This window comes from Anopheles ziemanni, assembly GCF_943734765.1.
Source record: "Anopheles ziemanni chromosome X unlocalized genomic scaffold, idAnoZiCoDA_A2_x.2 X_unloc_11, whole genome shotgun sequence".
In the NCBI taxonomy this organism is placed as follows: domain Eukaryota; kingdom Metazoa; phylum Arthropoda; class Insecta; order Diptera; family Culicidae; genus Anopheles; species Anopheles ziemanni.
In genome coordinates this window covers 400,001-409,309 of record NW_026689719.1, presented here as the reverse complement: position 1 = coordinate 409,309, position 9,309 = coordinate 400,001, and positions in this window count along the sequence as shown.

Below are 9,309 nucleotides of genomic sequence, written 5' to 3'. Positions count from 1 at the left end.
GTGGCATTGGCGCAATCAGGAGCGAGTTCCCGTCCGGGTGCCAAGTGATTGGCAAATGTCTGGGGGAAAGCAACCATATATTGATTTGTCTGTTAGTGTACTGGGTGTTTGAGGTATGTAGTATCCACGCTTGGTTGGGTGTGTCAGAGGACCATGGATGCGTTCACAACCCCAATTGGGGTACATCGGGAATGATTTTGTGGAACCGATGTGCCCGGCACACACTAAGTTTTGTTGCAAGTTAATAGTGTGCCATGTCCGGGGGGGTTGTGATTAAACTCTGGTGAATTGCGTACTGTGGTGATTGGGGTATGAAAGCCCCGCAGTTGCAATGATCGGACGCGCTAGCGTGTCCTTTAGTTGATGGTAGGGAAATGAAGGCCCTTGTCAGCTCACCTAAGTATTCATGGAAGTTTGGCATAAGGTCGCTGTGGTAGGGGTATGAAGGCCCCGTCAGCGCATGCACAATCGGGCGCACGTGCGCTTAGCGGAGTCGAATGCCGCTCAAGTGCCTGTCCGGTGCATCGGGTGTGTGTGATACGAGGGCAATGAGGTTCGCACGGGGGCTCGCCTCCCGTGTGCTACCGGACTTGACAACATATAGAACGTGGTGTTTGCTCCTCCGGGTGCAATGGGACAATGAACATTCGAACGCAAAGTCGGAATTCTGGTTGATCCTACCAGTAATATACGCTCGTCTCAAAGGTTAAGCCATGCATGTCTAAGTACAAACAGATTTAATGTGAAACCGCATAAGGCTCAGTATAACAGCTATAATTTACGAGATCATCAACCTAGTTACTTGGATAACTGTGGAAAATCTAGAGCTAATACATGCAACATGCCAGGACCCTCGCGGGAACTGGTGCACTTATTAGTCAAACCAATCGCGGGTTCTCCGTGTCATTGAGTTGAAGTCTGGATAATGATGCTGATCGTATGGTCTCGCACCGACGACAGATCTCGCAAATATCTGCCCTATCAACTATGGATGGTAGTATAGAGGACTACCATGGTTGCAACGGGTAACGGGGAATCAGGGTTCGATTCCGGAGAGGGAGCCTGAGAAATGGCTACCACATCCAAGGAAGGCAGCAGGCGCGTAAATTACCCAATCCCGGGACGGGGAGGTAGTGACGAGAAATAACAATATGAAACTCTTTAATGATGTTTCATAATTGGAATGAGTAGAGCATAAATCCTTCTACGAGGATCAAGTGGAGGGCAAGTCTGGTGCCAGCAGCCGCGGTAATTCCAGCTCCACTAGCGTATATTAAAATTGTTGCGGTTAAAACGTTCGAAGTTGATACTTGTCCAACACAGTCCGGCTCCGCCGACCCGGTCAACCCGTGGTCGGTGGGCCAAGTCGGAATCTGGTTGCGACTCAATGGTGTGGTAGGGCACCAAGTCTGTGTCATGGTGTGCCCTTCAACGGGTGCAAGTGTAACATAGAGCTCGACCGCTCACGTTTACCTTGAACAAATTAGAGTGCTTAAAGCAGGGTGCCCAAACGCCCTAGAATAATCTTGCATGGAATAATGGAATACGACCTTGGTCTAATCTTTCATTGGTTTGTACTCAGACCGGAGGTAATGATTAACAGAAGTAGTTGGGGACACTAGTATTACGGCGCGAGAGGTGAAATTCGTAGACCGTCGTAAGACTAACTAAAGCGAAGGCATTTGTCAAGGATGCTTTCTTTAATCAAGAACGAAAGTTAGAGGATCGAAGGCGATTAGATACCGCCCTAGTTCTAACCGTAAACGATGCCAACTAGCAATTGGGAGACGCTACAACCAGGTGCTCTCAGTAGCTTCCGGGAAACCAAAGTCAGGTTCCGGGGGAAGTATGGTTGCAAAGTTGAAACTTAAAGGAATTGACGGAAGGGCACCACAATGAAATGGAGCTTGCGGGGCTCGCAGTCATTGCGGGGTCATTCCGGTCAAACGGTGTGACGGCGTGAACGCCTGGAATACTGGCCTCCTCGTGGCGCCACTGGACCCCCTGGAGACAGGGGTGACGAACAGAGATCCGGGTGGGAGGGGTACCCGACCTCCCGTGCACTATCAGGGTGATGACCCCGTTGGGCCGGGGTTATGGTAGTGTGCCGCAGACGGAACGGGCCTTGTAAGGTGTCTTTTATCCTGGTTTTAGATACCTAGCCCTCTGGTCTGTTTAGCCTCTCCGAGTGAGGGAGGTTAGGATGGACCTTATGTCAGCGGACAGGACCGCGAAGACATAGGGAGTGTTACGGAAGGGATTCACTCTCCTGGAAGTTTCACGAAAAGTCGCAGAAGTCAAAGTCCCGATGTGCTCTGTCGCCTCCCGGGGCGCAGGACTGAGACCGATGCGCAGGCCGCGAGTGGACGTTCGGACACGAAGGAGTTGGTGGTGCTTCTCCTGGGGTTGCTGGCGGGCGAGTAGGATGGACCCGCCAACCATCGAAAGTCATGACCAGCAGCAGAACGGACGACGCTTGCGGCACAGGCGGGCACGAAAGTGCAGGCGCTAAGGCGCACAGTAGGAAGGTGACGGAAAGGTCTATGGGGCGACTTGACATACGTCGATAGGGGATGCACCGGTGAGCGTTGGCACCAAGGTGGTACCTTTGCGACAATTGTCTCGTCAAACCGGAAACCGGCCTGTCAAGGGCCTGGCACAAGACCGGCCAGGCCAAAGGAAGCACCAGCGGGTGCAGAACGTGGGCACATTAGTGCAGGCGCGAAAGCGCACAGTGTGGAGTGAGGGCAGGACAGGCTATGGGGCGACTTGTGATTTGTTGGTAAGGGATCCACCGCTAAGCGCTGCCGGTGATAACTATGCGATAATGACCAAGTCAATCCAGAAACCTGAACTGTCAAGGGCCTGGCACAACATCGGCCAGGCCAAGTGGAGGAGGGCAAGTTTGACAATGACGCGACAAAGGATTGGTTGACGTAGGGCGCCGAGGATTCCCGACCAAGGCAACCAAGTCTTCCATGACTAAGTCAAGTCAGACGTTGGACGACCTCAGGGTGAAGGGAACAAGACTGGATACTTAAGGTTTGTGATGCTTTGGGGAGGGATGCACCGGGGGTTACGCCTGATACCCGCCAATCGCGGTACCGAACCATCGCTGAACAACCTCTAGGACACCAGTCGAGTTCAGGGCCTTGTACATACCAAACAGGCCACAGGGGACGGCACGTAGACCGAGCAGGAGCTTGGTTTTGCGGGCCAGCATGAGTAACATCAAGAAGTGTCAGATATCGGAGACCCAGCACGTAGACGAGGCAGGAGCCTAGTTTTGCGGGCTGACGCATCCGCATGATATTTGAACCTAAGTGCAAGTCCCATTTACGGGATTTTAGGAGGTAGTGGTGTCATGTAAGTCAGCTGTCGGATCGATCTTCTGAGCCGCTTAAGTTGCATTGCGCCGAGTCCGTCTCCTTAGGCTTGGGAAATAGCCCCTGGTAGTCAGGGTAGTACCTGTTAGACCTTTGGCGACACGCGCTTTCACCCTTCAGGAGTTAGTTGCGTGCCACAGCGTCCGTAAAGTGTGATTTTATCCTAGGGACAGATGCCTCTTCCGTCATCGCTTCTACCGTGTAGGTGCACAGCGTGACGGAAGGTTAAAGGCTCAGAGGAGGGAGTAATGTTGGTCATGGTCCCTCGGGGCCAAGGCCAATGTGAACCCTCGTCCAAAAAAAAAAAAAAAAAAAAAAAAAAAAAAAAATGAAATGGAGCTTGCGGTTCAATTTGACTCAACACGGGAAAACTTACCAGGTCCGAACTTATGGAGGTGAGACAGATTAATAGCTCTTTCTCAAATTTAAGGGTAGTGGTGCATGGCCGTTCTTAGTTCGTGGATTGATTTGTCTGGTTAATTCCGATAACGAACGTGACTCACATATGCTAACTAGAACGCAGTCAGCGTTAATGCGTCGATGCCGATTGGAACGGGTTAGGACCTTTCGGTGGAGTATGACCTGACACCTTCGCTGTTCGTGTGCGCAAGTGCACTTACGGTACGCTGCTTAGCAGGACAATTTGTGTTTAGCAAAATGAGATCGAGCGATAACAGGTCCGTGATGCCCTTAGATGTTCTGGGCTACACGCGTGCTACAATGTGGGTAGCAGCGTGTCTCCTATTCCGAGAGGAACGGGAAATCACTCAAATACTCACTTAGTAGGGATTATGGATTGCAATGGTCCATATGAACTCGGAACTTCTAGTAAGTGCTGGTCATCAGCCAGCGTTGAATACGTCCCTGCCCTTTGTACACACCGCCCGTCGCTACTACCGATGGATTATTTAGTGAGGTCTTTGGAGATGATCGTTCGCTGGATCCTCGTGAACCGCGTCTGCTTTATCGAAGTTGACCGAACTTGATGATTTAGAGGAAGTAAAAGTCGTAACAAGGTTTCCGTAGGTGAACCTGCGGAAGGATCATTAGTGGCCAAGTGATCCTTCCAGAAGTCCGAACCTGCGGGTTGAGACTTCGGCACAAGTTGCCATATGATAATTGACGAAACACTATAGAAGTCCGAACCTGCGGGTTGAGACTCAGGCACAAGTTGCCATATGAAAGTTGACGAAACACTAACAAGTCCGAACCTGCGGGTTGAGACTTAGGCACACGTTGCCTTATACATGACTTCGAACAAATACACAAGTCCGAACCTGCGGGTTGAGACTTAGGCACAAGTTGCCTTATACATGACTTCGAACAAATACACAAGTCCGAACCTGCGGGTTGAGACTTAGGCACAAGTTGCCATATGAAAGTTGACGAAACACTAACAAGTCCGAACCTGCGGGTTGAGACTTAGGCACACGTTGCCTTATACATGACTTCGAACAAATACACAAGTCCGAACCTGCGGGTTGAGACTTAGGCACAAGTTGCCTTATACATACATTGGCCAAATAAACAGAAGTCCGAACCTGCGGGTTGAGACTTAGGCACAAGTTGCCATATTAAATTCGATCAAACACTAAGTAGTCCGAACCTGCGGGTTGAGACTCAAGACCGTAACAAGATGTCACTATACAAGTCCGAACCTAAGGGTTGAGACTTAATGCGATCTAGATACCAAGTTGACATCCAATACCTGTTGAGCAAAACCAAAGATTCCCTGTTCTCGAATGATTACACTATATAACAGGGAATCATGAAGAAATCAAGCAAGCGTGAAACAAAGTCATCACTTGGGCATGCTCGATAGCCAACCACATGACCTTAACCTAAGAGAGCATGCAAACCACATGATACCTATAAACGATTAACCCGCCCTAGTTCAATCGTTCACCAAGTGATGACTTCAGTATGGCTAAGAGAAAAACTTTTAAATGGGAAAAACTCTAAGTCCGAACCTCCGGGTTGAGACTTCCGCGTCGGAGGTGGGCGCACCTCCTATCCGAAAGATGATGAATCAGGGGTGTTCGGTCAGCAATGGTCGGATGCCCCGTCGTAGTCCAACTATGACAATCAAAGTCAAGACCTCCGGGTTGAGACTTTCCGCGAGTACAAGCATAAAGGAACACGGACCAAGCCGTACCGAGAGAATCGGTACTAGAGCCCTCGTGGTTCTACATTGAGAGAGCCCTCGTGGTTCTCATTAGGGGCTTTATGCAAGTCGTACTCAATACTGTGGTGTGAAGTATAAAGTATAGTCCTCGCCTGGTCCACGCTGCTTCGGCGGTCCTGGGTAAGATAGTTAATTCTAGCTTGCCCTATAGTGGAATGAGGACACTTAATGCTTCGTCTTTTAGCGGCGGCTAGACTCCTCCTCACGGGGAACGAGTTGACGCGCACAGCGGCGGCTTACGCACTATGGCAATCATGGATGCCTGAAGATTCCGTGAAGTTCTCCCCTGGTCCACGCTGCCTCGGCAGTCCTGGGTAAAATGGAATATTTCCAGCTTGCCCTATAGTGGAAGAGGACTATCCAACAATACAAAGTCAAGACCTCCGGGTTGAGACTTTCCGCGTCGGTGGTGTCGCGCACCGCCTATCCGAAAGATGGTGTAACAGGGGTGTTCGATCAGCAATGGTCGGATGCCCCGTCATAGTCCAACTATGACAACCAAAGTCAAGACCTCCGGGTTGAGACTTTCCGCGTCCGGAGGTACGCGTACCGCCTACCCGAAAGATGGTGTGCTTCTGGGGTATTCGATGAGTCGGATACCCCGTCGTAGTCCAACTATGACAATCAAAGTCAAGACCTCCGGGTTGAGACTTCCGCGTCCGGAGGTACGCGTACCGCCTACCCGAAAGATGGTGTGCTTCTGGGGTATTCGATGAGTCGGATACCCCGTCGTAGTCCAACTATGACAATCAAAGTCAAGACCTCCGGGTTGAGACTTCCGCGTCCGGAGGTACGCGTACCGCCTACCCGAAAGATGGTGAATCAGGGGTGTTCGATCAGCAATGGTCGGATGCCCCGTCGTAGTCCAACTATGACAATCAAAGTCAAGACCTCCGGGTTGAGACTTTCTAAGAGTACAAGCATAAAGGAACACGGACCAAGCCGTACCGAGAGAATCGGTACTAGAGCCCTTGTGGTTCTACATTGAGAGAGCCCTCGTGGTTCTCATTAGGGGCTTTATGCAAGAAGTACTCAATACTGTGGTGTGAAGTATAAAGTATAGAGTCCTCCACTGGTCCACGCTGCTCCGGCGGTCCTGGGTAAGATAGTTCATTCTAGCTTGCCCTATGTGGAAGAGGACTCAATACCCTACCTGTTGAGCTTGAAACAAAGTCATCACTTGGGCATGCTCATATTGCCATACACAATTACATTATATTCGAATGAGCATGCAAGCGACCCTATATAGACCGAACCAAAACGATAGATACCGCCGTAGTTCACCCCCACCAAGTGATGACTTCAGTATGGCTAGTGTGTGAAGTATAAAGTATAGTCCTCCCCTGGTCCACACTGCTTCGGCGGTCCTGGGTAAGATAGTTAGTTCTAGCTTGCCCTATGTGGAAGAGGACACCATACTTTATACTTAGAGTACAAGCATAAAGGAACACGGACCAAGCCGTACCGAGAGAATCGGTACTAGAGCCCTCGTGGTTCTACATTGAGAGAGCCCTCGTGGTTCTCATTAGGGGCTTTATGCAAGTCGTACTCAATACTGTGGTGTGAAGTATAAAGTATAGAGTCCTCCACTGGTCCACGCTGCTCCGGCGGTCCTGGGTAAGATAGTTCATTCTAGCTTGCCCTATGTGGAAGAGGACTCAATACCCTACCTGTTGAGCTTGAAACAAAGTCATCACTTGGGCATGCTCATATTGCCATACAATATTCCATTATCTACTAATGAGCATGCAGCTATATGATTATAACCTGTAAACGATTACCCCGCCGTAGTTCAGCGCTTCAACCAAGTGATGACTTCAGTATGGCTAGTGTGTGAAGTATAAAGTATAGTCCTCCCCTGGTCCACACTGCTTCGGCGGTCCCGGGTAAGATAGTTAGTTCTAGCTTGCCCTATGTGGAAGAGGACACCATACTTAATACTGTGGTGTAATGAACAAAGTATAGTCCTCCACTGGTCCACGCTGCTTCGGCGGTCCTGGGTAAGATAGTTAGTTCTAGCTTGCCCTATGTGGAAGAGGGCATACAAGACAAAGTATAGTTCTCCCCTGGTCCACGCTGCTTCGGCGGTCCTGGGTAAGATAGTTAATTCTAGCTTGCCCTATGTGGAAGAGAGCATACATGAACCAAGAACGAAGGTTATGATCGAGGAATGATTCGACAACTAACCGATGGTATGAAATGTGAAGAATTCAAGCAAGCACACAATCAAGTCATCACTTGGGCATGCTCGATAGCCAACCCTATGACATTAACCTAGTAGAGCATGCGAAAACCAATATATATGTAAACGATGCCCCTCCCTAGTTCAGCGCTTCAACCAAGTGATGACTTCAGAATGGCTAAATCAAATCGGTTCAAAACATACCATCGGTACCCTATTGAAACACACAAGTCGATATCAAACCTCATGATTGTGTAGTCCTCCACTGGTCCACACTGCTCCGGCGGTCCTGGGTAAGATAGTTCATTCTAGCTTGCCCTATGTGGAAGAGGGCACATTACTCAATACTGTGGTGTTATGAACAAAGTATAGTCCTCCACTGGTCCACGCTGCTTCGGCGGTCCTGGGTAAGATAGTTAGTTCTAGCTTGCCCTATGTGGAAGAGGGCATACAAGACAAAGTATAGTTCTCCCCTGGTCCACGCTGCTTCGGCGGTCCTGGGTAAGATAGTTAATTCTAGCTTGCCCTATGTGGAAGAGAGCATACATGAACCAAGAACGAAGGTTATGATCGAGGAATGATTCGACAACTAACCGATGGTATGAAATGTGAAGAATTCAAGCAAGCACACAATCAAGTCATCACTTGGGCATGCTCGATAGCCAACCTCATGACATTAACCTAGTAGAGCATGCGAAAACCAATATATATGTAAACGATGCCTCCCTAGTTCAGCGCTTCAACCAAGTGATGACTTCAGAATGGCTAAATCAAATCGGTTCAAACCATACCATCGGTATCCTATTGAAACACACAAGTCGATATCAAACCTCATGATTGTGTAGTCCTCCACTGGTCCACGCCGCTTCGGCCGTCCTGGGTAAAATGGAACATTCCAGCTTGCCCTATGTGGAAGAGGGCACATTACTCAATACTGTGGTGTGAAGTATAAAGTTCAGTTCTCCCCTGGTCCACGCTGCTTCGGCGGTCCTGGGTAAGATAGTTCATTCTAGCTTGCCCTATGTGGAAGAGGACACTTCATACTTCGTCTCTAAGCGGCGGCTTGACTCCTCCCTACGGGGAACGGGTTTACGCGCACAGCGGCGGCTTACGCACTATGGCAGTCATGGATGCCTTACGTTTCTATGAAAAGTGTGTTCCTCCCCTGGTCCACGCTGCTTCGGCAGTCCTGGGTAAGATAGTTAGTTCTAGCTTGCCCTATGTGGAAGAGGACACGAAGACTTACTGTGGTGTGAAGCATAAAGTTCAGTTCTCCCCTGGTCCACGCCGCTTCGGCCGTCCTGGGTAAAATGGATTCATCCAGCTTGCCCTATGTGGAATGAGGACACTTTATGTTTCGTCTCTAAGCGGCGGCTTGCTTCTCCCTACGGGGAACGGGTATACGCGCACAGCGGCGGCTTACGTTATGGCAGTCATGGATGCCTTACGTTTCCATGAAAAGTGTGTTCCTCCCCTGGTCCACGCTGCTTCGGCAGTCCTGGGTAAGATAGTTAGTTCTAGCTTGCCCTATGTGGAAGAGGACACGTAGACTTACT